Source organism: Suncus etruscus, chromosome 15 (assembly GCF_024139225.1).
Source record: "Suncus etruscus isolate mSunEtr1 chromosome 15, mSunEtr1.pri.cur, whole genome shotgun sequence".
Classification (NCBI taxonomy): Eukaryota; Metazoa; Chordata; class Mammalia; order Eulipotyphla; family Soricidae; genus Suncus; species Suncus etruscus.
The window spans coordinates 73,775,332-73,786,858 of record NC_064862.1 but is presented as its reverse complement, the minus strand read 5'-3'; positions in this window follow the sequence as shown (position 1 = coordinate 73,786,858).

The window sequence follows — 11,527 nt, the reverse complement described above, 5'->3', positions numbered from 1 at the left end:
TCTGTGTCCCACTGTCTTTGAACTGGAGCTATGGGGTGGGTGTCTGTGTTTCGGATGACCACAACTGATTAGCTCTGGAGGAAAACAGGGTCAAGCCAAGCTCAGTTCAATCTTCAAAATCCCATTGAGTCCCCCAAATCCCACCTGAGCACAGAGCCAGGACTCAGCCCTGAGTACAGCCTGGTGTGGCCCCAAAACAAAAGTGTATGAGGGCATCACATCCTGGATATGCTGAATCTCAGTGGCAGCCCAGCCCCCCCCAGACCCCTGTCCCACCCCCCTTTTATATATATATATATATATATATATATATATATATATATATATATATATATATATATATATATATATATATAAATTCTAGAAGTAAAGCAAAAGCAGTTTGAACTCATCTTGGGAACTCAAGGTCACACACAAAGGTCAGGCCACTAGAACAGAAAAAAGTTGGTGGTTGTTGTTCATTGGGGGGGCTCCCAAATGTGGAGAACAGTTGGGGAGAGGAGGGCATGTGATGCCAAAATTAAACCCAGAGCCTCTTTTTTGGTTTTTGGGCTTCACCTGGGAGTTACTCCTGGCTCTACACCAAGGGGTTAGGGGTTGCTCCTGGCTCTACACTCAGAAATCACTCCTGGAGGGGCTCAAACTTTATCCAGTTTGGCCATGTGCAAGACAGGTGCCCTCCCACTCTGCTATTGTTCCAGCAAAACTAAAATTTAAAGGAAGGCAAAAAGGGGATGTGGGAGAACAAAGTATCTTTGGGGCTCCCCCTAGAGCTCTGTGGGACACCGAAGGGAGCTCTAGGGCAGAGAATGGGAGAGCCCATCAGAATTGCTGTCAGCCTGCAAGTGGGTGACTTGTGAGCATCAACTCTGCTTGTCAAGAGTTGCCTCTGGGGCCCGGAGAGATAGCACAGTGGCGTTAGCCTTGCAAGCAGCCGATCCAGGACCAAAGGTGGTTGGTTCGAATCCCAGTGTCCCATATGGTCCCCCGTGCCTGCCAGGAGCTATTTCTGAGCAGACAGCCAGGAGTAACCCCTGAGCACTGCGGCAAAACACTGCGGGGTGTGGCCCAAAATCCAAAAAAAAAGAGTCGCCTCTGGGGAAGGAGCAATAGCCCAGTGGGGAGGGCCTTTGCCTTGTACACACCTGATCTGGGTTTGATCCCCAGCATCCCATATGGTCCACTGAGCCTGCCAGGAGTAATTTCTGAGCACAAAGCCAGAATCAACCACTGAGGGCCGCCAGGTGTGACCCAAAAACAAACATAAAAAGACTTGGCCTTCCAGCCTGTGGGCTTCTATCATAGCTGGAATGATTGTCCCACAGATAAGTGACCAAAAGTTAAAAACTATGTGCCAAAGCAATAGTACAGTCAGGGGGGCATTTGCCCGGCATGCTGACCTGGGTTCGAATCCCAGAATTCTCTATGCTTCCCTGAGCACTGCCAGGAGTGATCCCTAAGTACAGAGCCATGAGTAAGTAAGCTCTGAGCACTGGTGGGTGTGTCTCTACCTTACAAAGAAAAAAGAAAATTTCAAGGTAATTTAGTTAGTCCCTGCTGTCACCTAAAATTCAGCCTGTCCCACTCAGAATGTTATGACCTCTACCTAAACCTGCTCAGTTAGTAGTAACACTCCCACTCTCCTAGCCAGAAACCTCGGTGTTGTCCCCAATGATTTCTGCACCCCCACACACCAAATGAGTCTTCCCTGAAGTCCATTAAGTTCAAGTTCTCCTGGCCCATCTGCTGCTTCTTTTCTTTTCTTTTCTTTTTTTGTTTTTGTTTTTGGGTCATACTCGGCAGTGATCAGGGGTTACTTCTGGCTCTATGCTCAGAAATCGCTCCTGATAGCCCTATCCCACTCTTCTTTCTATATATCATCCTTCCTTCATCCTGCCCACCCCTTTTCCTCACTGCCTCACCACTGACTCTTCCAACGCACCCCTTCTTTTCTCTACCTCACACCTACTTCTCCCCACATCTCCCTTATTCAAAAAAAAAAAAAAATCGCTCCTGGCAGGCTTGGGGGACCATATGGGATGCCAAGATTCGAACCACTGAACTTCTGCATGCAAGGCATGCAAGGCCCTACCTCCATGCTCTCTCTCTGGCCCAGCTGCTTCCTTTCTTTTTGTTTTATTTTAGATTATACCTGGCATTGCTCAGGAGTTACTCCTGATTCTGCATTCAGAAATTACTCCTGACAGGTTTGGTGGACTATATGGAATGCTGGGGATCAAACCTGAGTCGGCTACATGCAAAGCAAATGCCTCTCCTGTGTACTATCACTCTGGCCTTCTTTCTCTCCTTCCTTCCTTCCTTCCTTCCTTCCTTCCTTCCTTCCTTCCTTCCTTTCTTCCTTCCTTCCTCCCTTCCTTCCTCCCTTCCTCCCTCCCTCCTTCCTTCCTCCCTTCCTCCCTCCCTTCTTCCTCCCTTCCTCCCTCCCTCCCTCTTTCCTTCCTTCCTTCCTTCCTTCCTTCCTTCCTTCCTTCCTTCCTTCCTTCCTTCCTTCCTTCCTTCCTTCTCTCCCCCTTTTTCTTTTGGTTTATGGGCTACAAGAGCTACTCCTGACTCTGCGCTCAGAAATCACTCCTGGCAGGCTCAGGGGACTTGATGGGATGCCAGGGATCAAACCCGGGTCCATCCTGGGTCGTCTCATGCAAGGCAAACGCCCTACCGCTGTGCTATCTCTCCGCCCCCTCCACACTTCTTTTTTTTTTTTTTTTTTGGTTTTTGGGCCACACCCGGTAACGCTCAGGGGTTACTCCTGGCTATGTGCTCAGAAGTTGCTCCTGGTTTGGGGGACCATATGGGACGCCGGGGGATCGAACCGCGGTCCGTCCAAGGTTAGCACAGGCAAGGCAGGCACCTTACCTTTAGCGCCACCGCCCGGCCCCTTTTTTTTTTTTTTAACTTGCGTCACTTTTCTGTTTCCAGTCCATTCTCTAGACCCATAAAAACAACGAGCTTTTGGGGTTCACCAACCTTCAGCCTTCCCCTCCTCCTATAGCTCCCCAGTGCTCAGCCTCTATCCCCACCGCACCCCACCCCCGCTGCCCAGATCCTTCACTCTGGGCCCCGCCCATGTTCTCAGCCTCATCCCTCACCACTGACTGCCAAGATCTCTCTGGCCTGGACGACTTTCAATTCTCTAATGTCTGGGCTCCCTTCCCCGACCTCTGCACACGCTGTTCCCTGTGCCTGGAGCCGAGCCGCGTCACCCTCTCCCCTCCTTCCCCTTTCCCCGACTCTTATTTAACCTCTCTCTCAGTTTTGCTTTCTCCCCAGAAAGTCTCCACCAGTATCTCTAAAGCTCCCTTGAAGCATCCACCCCACAGTTCACCTGTCCCAGGTTTAGCTCTACCATCCACCCAACCTCTGGGAGAGGGACTTGGAGGGCTGGGCTGTGGACTTGCGGATTGGGGTTGTGTTGTTTTTGTTTGGGGGCCCCAGCCAGCGGTACTCAGGGGTTCTCCCTGGCTCTTCACTCAGCAATCACTCCTGGTGGACTTAGGGTACTACCAACTGGGGTGCTAGGAATCAAAACTAGGTCAGCTGCATGCAAAGATGTACCCTCCCCACTGTACTATATATATCTCCAGCCCCAAAGGGGGCTGGAGTGTGGGTCCTAGACACCCCCCCAATACTTGCTGGGATGGTGTCTGTGCTCCATGGGGGACCTGAGCAAATATTCCTGGGGATCCCAAGCACTTTGCTGGGAATGAAGCAGTAAGGCAAGAAGAGATCTAGACCTGGTTCCTGTCCACTTGGTACAGAGACAAGTTTCAAGAGAAGAGGCCTAATGAGGAGAGAAATCAATGGCTGAAGTGCTGACTTTGCGTGCAGGAGGCTGGATTAGCTCCCCTGAGCACCACCAAAGGGTAATCAACCCTCCATTACCAAGCCAGAAATAGTGCCTGAGCACCATAGAGTGTGGCCCCAAAACAAAATAAATAGGAGCCAGACAGATAGTTCAGGGGGTAAGGTGTTGGTCTTGCAAGTGGTTCCCCTCAGTCTGATTCCTGGTTCTCTGCATATGGTTCCCTGATCACAAAGCCAGGAGTGAGCCCTGAGCACTCCGAAGTCTGCCCTCAATGGTGCTGGATGTGACCCTCAAAACAAAACAAAACAAAGCAATGATGACTCTTGGGAGAAATTCATAATCACAAAAATTTGAATGAGTGATGGGTGCTACAAAGAACACGCATAGAGAGGGGTCAGAGTGATGTTACAGCAGGTAGGGTGTTTGTCTTGCTCACAGCCGACATGAGTTCGATCCCCAGCATCCATATGGTTCCCTGAGTCCTGCCAGGAGTGATCCCTGAATGCAGAGCCAGTAGTAAGACATGTGCACCGCTGGGTGTGTCCCCCAAACCAAACCGAAGCGAGAAAAGGGAATGTAACTGGGTGTAGGAGCCCAGGAGGCCTTCAGGGCTTGAGGGTTCAGCACTGAGGGCAGCAGGATTGAGGAGAAGGGCTTAGAGGTTCTCCCTAGAGTGGTGGACTCTTAGAAAGAGGAGAGTCAGGAACATGGGTGAAGGCCACAACACTCTGGGGGTTCTTGGCCATTCCAGGGAGTTTCATTTTATTTATTTATTTATTTATTTCTTGTTTTGGGGACTCTGCTATCACTCCTGTCTCTGGAGTTTGATTTTAGAAGCAAAGAGTCTGCCATGTCAAGGTGCAGATGTTCACTTCCCTCTGGGATGGCTCTAACACCTCTTTGGACCTACTGGGATCTTCCATTAGGAGATTTGGACAAGACCAGGGATCTCCTATTAAAGCCGCATATCTAGAAGTGATCGGAAAGCTTGACTTGGATATGCTGACCCAGGTTTGATCTCCGACACCCCATATGTCCCCTTCCAGCCCTGCCAGGAATGATGCCTGAGTGCAGAGCATGGAGTAAACCCTGAGCACCAGGTGTGGCCCAAAAATAAAGTAAACAAATATCAGTGTGTCCAGCTTCCCTACCCACCCCAAAAATCTCAAGAATTTTCAGAGAGCTTCAGTTTGGCTCAATTTACCAACCATGGAATTTCATGTCAGCTTTTGTCTTCTCTTTGCTCACTGACTAAATCAGAATGTTTCTGCTTTATGTTTATTTCTTTCTTTATTTATTTTGCTTTTGGGATCACATCCAGTGACGCTCATGGTTTACACCTGGCTATGCACTCAGAAATCGCTCCTGGGGCCCAGAGAGATAGCACAGCGGCGTTTGCCTTGCAAGCAGCTGATCCAGGACCAAAGGTAGTTGGTTCGAATCCCGGTGTCCCATATGGTCCCCCGTGCCTGCCAGGTACGGGGTTTCTGAGTGGACAGCCAGGAGTAACCCCTGAGCACTGCCGGGTGTGGCCCCCCCCCCCAAAAAAAAAAAAAAACAAAAAAAAACAAAAAAAAGAAATCGCTCCTGGCTTGGGGACCATATGGGATGCCGGAGTCCATCCTAGGTTAGCATGTGCAAGGCAGACGTCCTACCACTTGTGCCACCACTCCGGCCCCTTCTGCATTATTTTTGTTTTAGTTTTTTTTGGGGGGCTACACCTGATGGTGTTCAGGGGTTACTACTGGCTCTGTGCACAGATATTATTCCTGGTAGGCTCAGTAGACCATATGAGATGCCAGAGATAAAACCCCGTCAGCCACATGCAAGGTAAACTCACTACCCACTGTGCTCTCTCCTCTCTGGCCCATTTATTTTTAGTTTTGGGGTGCACACTGCAATGCTCACAGCTCACTCCTGACTTTGTGCTCAGTAAATTAGTCCTGGCAGTGCTTGAAGGACCATATGGGATGCTAGAGATCAAACCCGAGTTGGGCATATGCAAAGCAAGTAACTTACCCCCTGTATTATTATTCTCCAATCCTAAGCCAGAGGTTTTTGTTTTAAACTTATTTAGCTCTTTTTGTTTTTAAATATTATTTTATTGAAACCATTGTGATCTACAAAGTCATTCATAATTAAACTTCAGTGATAGTGAGTCATGGCCATTTATTTAGATCTTTTTTTCTACACAGGAAAAATAAAAATTTTTCTGTGCTTCACCGGAAATCTGTATGGTTTGTTTGAAGGCCACAATCAGCAGTCCCTGGGGGGCCAGAGACAGAATATAAAGGATTATGCACTTGCCTGGCATGCAGCAGTGAACCCAGGTTTGAGCCCTGGCATCCCAGGTGGGCCACTGAGCACCTCCAGGAGTGATCTCTGTAATCTCTGAGCTCCAAACCAGAGTAAACCCTGAACACAGCTGAGTGTGGTTGGGACACACACACACACACACACACACACACACACACACACACACACACACACCTCCCTCTGTGCTGGTCCTTCTAGCCATCCTCCTTCTTTCTCCCTAGTCCACAAGCCATCTGACACCCGATTGTTTCCCTTTTTTTCTTTCTGTCCCAATCCCCTCCTATTATTTCAGGGGTCCTCAAACTTTTTAAACAGGGGGTCAGTTCACTGTCCCTCAGACCATTGGAGGGTCTGACTATAGTAAAAACAAAACTTATGAACGAATTCTTATGCACACTGCATATATCTTATTTTGCAATGAAGAAACAAAACAGATACAAATACAATATGTGGCCCCGCGGGCCATAGTTTGAGGACCACTGTTTCATATTTTTCAAAAATGTAACTTCGGGGCCGGGTAGGTGGCGCTGGAGGTAAGGTGCCTGCCTTGCAAGCGCTAGCCAAGGAAGGACCGCGGTTCGATCCCCTGGCGTCCCATATGGTCCCCCCAAGCCAGGGGCGATTTCTGAGCACATAGCCAGGAGTAACCCCTGAGCGTCAAACGGGTGTGGCCCAAAAACCAAAAAAAAAAAAAAAAATGTAATTTCATTGAGCTCTGACTCACACATGCTCTAAACTTTACCTTTTTTAAGTGTACAGGTCATTGATTTATTTTTTTTAGGATATTTTCAGGACTCTGTAATCATCACTGCTCTCTAATTCCAGAATATTCTACCATCACTCCCCTCAAACAGAAACCCCTCATACCCAGAGAAGTCATTCTCTCCCACTCCTGCCATCCCTGGAAACCACACAGCTCCCTTCTGTCTCTATGCAGTTAGTTCTAGTCAGACATTTCAGACAAAGAATCTTGTAACATATGGTCCTTTGTGTCTGACTTCTGAAGCTTACATGTTTTCTTCTTTTGTTTTTCTTGATTTTGTTTTGGGGCCACACCCAGCTGTGATGCAGGGTTACTTCTAGCTCTGCACTCAGGAATCACTCATATTGGTGTTTGGGGGAGAGGATAAACCATGCATATGGGATGCCAGGGATTGAACCTGGATCAGAGTATACAAGGCTCCAGTCATTATTTTATTTTATTTTATTTTTTGGTTTTGGGGTCAAAATGGCAACACTCAGGGATTACTCTTGACTCTGTGCTCAGAAATTACTCCTAGCTGTGTTTGGGGGACCATATGGGATGCCAGGGATTGAACCCAGGTCAACCACATGCAAGACAAACTTCCTGGGGCCAAAGCAATAGCACAGCAGGTAGGGCACTTGCCTTGCACGCTGTCCGCCTGGGTTTAATCCTCAGCATCCTATATAGTCCCCTGAGCCTTTTTTTTTTTTTTTGTGGTTTTTGGGTCACACCCGGCAGTGCTCAGTGGTTACTCCTGGCTCCATGCTCAGAAATTGCTCCTGGCAGGCACAGGGGACCATATGGGACGCTGGGATTCGAACCGATGACCTCTTGCATGAAAGGCAAACGCTTTACCTCCATGCTATCTCTCCAGCCCCAGTCCCCTGAGCCTTTGAGGAGTGTGATTCCTGAGCACAGAACTAGGAGTAACCCCTGAGTACCACCAAGTGTGGCTCCCTCCAAAAAAGACTAATGCCCTACTATTGTGCTGTTGTGCTATGGCTCCAAGCCACCAATTATTAGGGTTTTTGTTTTTTTGAGGTTTTTTTTTGGGGGGGGCCACACCTGGTGACGCTCAGCGCTTACTCCTGGCTATGCACTCAGAAATTGCTCCTGGCTGGGGCTGGCAAGGTGGTGCTAGAGGTAGTGTCTGCCTTACATGCCCTAGCCAAGGAAGGACCACGGTTCAATCCCCCGAGTCCCATATGGTCCCCCCCAAGCCAGGGGCAATTTCTGAACGCTTAGCCAGGAGTAATCCCTGAGCATCAAACAGGTGTGGCCCAAAAAAAAACAAAAAAAGGGGCCGGAGAGATAGCATGGAGGTAAGGTGTTTGCCTTTCATGCAGGAGGTCATGGGTTTGAATCACGGTGTCCCATATGGTCCCCCGTGCCTGCCAGGAGCAATTTCTAAGCCTGGAGCCAGGAATAAATAACCCCTGAGCACTGCCGGGTGTGACCCAAAAACCACAAAAAAAAAAAAAAGAAAGAAAGAAAGAAAGGAAGAGAAAGAAGAAAGAAGAAAGAAAAAGAAGAAAGAAAGAAAGAAAGAAGAAAGAAAGAAGAAGAAAGAAAAGAAAGAAGAAAGAAAGAAAGAAAAAGAGAAAGAAAGAAGAAAGAAAGAAAGAAGAAAGAAAGAGAGAGAGAGAGAGAAAGAGAGAGAAGAGAGAGAGAAGAGAGAGAGAAGAAGAAAGAAAGAAAGAAAGAGAAAAAAGAAAAAAGAAAGAAAGAAAGAAAGAAAGAAAGAAAGAAAGAAAGAAAGAAAGAAAGAAAGAAAGAAAGAAAGAGAAAGAGAAAGAAAGAAAAAGAAAGAAATTGAAGAAATTGTTCCTGGCTTGGGGGCCATATGAGATGCTAGGGGACTAAACCACAGTTCGTCCTAGGTTAGCATCTGCAAGGCAGGCTTGTGCCACAGCTCTGGCCCTATATTAGTTATTTTTTAAGTCTTATTAGGAAAATGTCTATTGAAATTCATTTGGGAAGGGGATGTTGTTTGTTTTGTTTTGGGGCAATACCCAGCAGTGCAGAGAGCTTTCTCCTGGCTGTATGTTCAGGTAACACTCCTTGTAGGATGGAATCTGGGTCAGCCTTGTGCAAGGCAAGCGTCCTACCACTTTACTATCTCTCCAGGACTTTAAAGTAATCCTTTGCCAACTTCCCTCACTTTTTCTTTTTTTTCAATGTTAGGGTCACACACTGTGACACTCAGATACTACCCCTCTCTTGCTGTGTGTGTGTGTGTGTGGATGTTACTCCCATGCGTACAGGACCACACAAGGTTCCCCCAATTGATCAGTCCTAAGTCACTACTTCAATTCTTTTGCCTCTTTTCCTGTTGGATTCCTATTTATTTTTTCTGCTTTAGTGAGTGTGTTTTGTTCATTTCTTCTGCAAAACCATCCAGCCCTCTTGTTAACTTCCAGAATGAGATGGGGGCCGGAAAGATGGCATGGAAGTAAGGCATTTATCTTGCATGCAGAAGGATGGTGGTTCGAATCCTGGCATCCCATATGGTCCCCCAAGCCTGCTGGGGGTGATTTCTGAGTGTAGAGCCAGGAGGAACCCCTGAGTGTTGCCGGGTGTGACCCAAAAACAAACAAACAAACAAAAACAAAACAAAATAAGGCACCTTCCAGAATGGGGTTTCTGAAGGTACCTACTGTTGGGTCAGGGAAGTTATAACTCAGAGGTGGGCTAGTGGGCAGGCAGGGTTTGATCCATGCATTGCAGGCTATCCCAACACCCTTCTGCTTCTGAGGAATGAGTCTGGGGTAGTCCCTGAGCAACACAAGGTGTGTTTCCCCTAAACAAAACTAACTCAATAAAAACAAAAACAACAAAAATGGCCTTTTGTGTTTTGCTAATCAAAGTTGGCTTGGAAACAATGGCTTTCTCCCTCTTTTGTGTGTTCAGTCTCACTTGTCTTGTTTGTTTGGTTTTAATTTTGGATATTTTCCTCTGTGTGTGTGTGTGTGTGTGTGTGTGTGTGTGTGTGTGTGTGTGTGTGTGTGTGTGTGTGTGTGTGTGTGTGAAGGACCCAGGTGTCTGTGTGTATAAAATCGTGCAGGAAGATCAGGGGTACTAACCAGTCCCCTGGATCCTGGACCCTTCCACCCAGTGACGTGAGCCAGGAGGTGGGGTCCCCAGGTGGTGCTTCTTGCTGATTCACCGCGATGGAGTGGGGCAAGCCGCACCGAGTGGGAACCCAACTCCCCGTGGGAACTGAAGCCCCACCCCTAGCTCAGCGGAAGTCTCTTGATTGGACGTGCCAGAATCGCTGCATCCAATCACAGAAAGTTGCGGGGTGCGGGTGGGGCGTGGCCAGGGGCAAGAGCGACGCCCCCTGCTCCTTTCCAAGGAGCCCCACCCTGGCGCGCCTCGGGGCCTTGGGGAGCCTCAGGGCTTGGGTCCCTGGAGGGGTGTGACTGGCCAGGAAGCTGAGTGATGAGCCCTGGGGTGGTTTATATCTGGACAGAACTGGAGGAAGGCCCTGGAAGGGTCTCATCGAAGAGCCAGGGGCGAAGGCAAGCATCTAGATGAGCAGTTTTAACTTCTTGCTAAATAAACACCTTCCAGCAAAGGAATGTGGCTCCTTCACCACCCCAAATGTGGCCCCTAAGGTCCTGGGTGGAGGGGTGGAAGGGCTCTGGAATCCGAAGATACTCACGATTTGCAGAACCAAAGGCTAAGAACCAAAGACAAAGGCCCTGGGGCCAGAGCAATTGCGTAGCTGGTAGGGCACTTCCCTTGCAAGACGATCCATCCTCAGCATCCCATATGGTCCCCAGAACCTTCCAGGAGTGTGATTCCTGAGCTCAGAACCAGGAGTAACCCCTGAGCACCGCCAGATGTGCCCACGTTCAAAATTGTTGCTCATCACACAAAGCCAGCGTCCAGATCTGAGGTACTGCTCTTCACTTGCCTCCCCCAACCTCACTTCTCTGGTCCTCATAGGCGCATCTCCCCTCCAGGGCTCCATGCAGTCAGGCTTGCTTTGCTGCTCACTCAGCTACTAAACAAATAGATTCCTTTGCATTCTTTGGTTCTGGGGTTCGGTGGGAGTGTGTGTGTGTGTGTGTGTGTGAGAGAGAGAGAGAGAGAGAGAGAGAGAGAGAGAGAGAGAGAGAGAGAGAGAGAGAGAGAGAGAGAGAGAGAGAGAGAGACCCTCAGTGCTCAGGCTTCTCATTCCAGACTCATTGCTGGACAGTGATGTACTCAGGGGATTGAACCTGGGCCTTCTGCATGGTTGATAACCCTCTGAGAATTTCTTTATGAAGCCAAAAGCCCCTCCCCTCACCAAAACGTTTGTTAGTGTTTGGAGGAAACTTGGCCATGATTGGTGAAAGAAGGTGGCAGGGCAGGGACCTCTAATTTAGTGTACAGAGAAAGGATCATAGGGAAGTTATTTTGTTTATGGTTTTGGTTTGGGGGGGGGGCCCACACCTATTGGTGTCCTGGGCTTACTCCCGTCTCTGTGCTCAGAAATCACTCCTGATATGGCTTGGGGAACCATATAGGATGCTGGGGATCTAATCCAGGTTGATTGCATGGGAGGCAAACACCCTATTCATTGTATTATAGCCCCAGCCCCTCAAGAGGAAAGTTTTGCAGGAAAACATGTTCCTGGAGCTAGAGATAGAGGACAG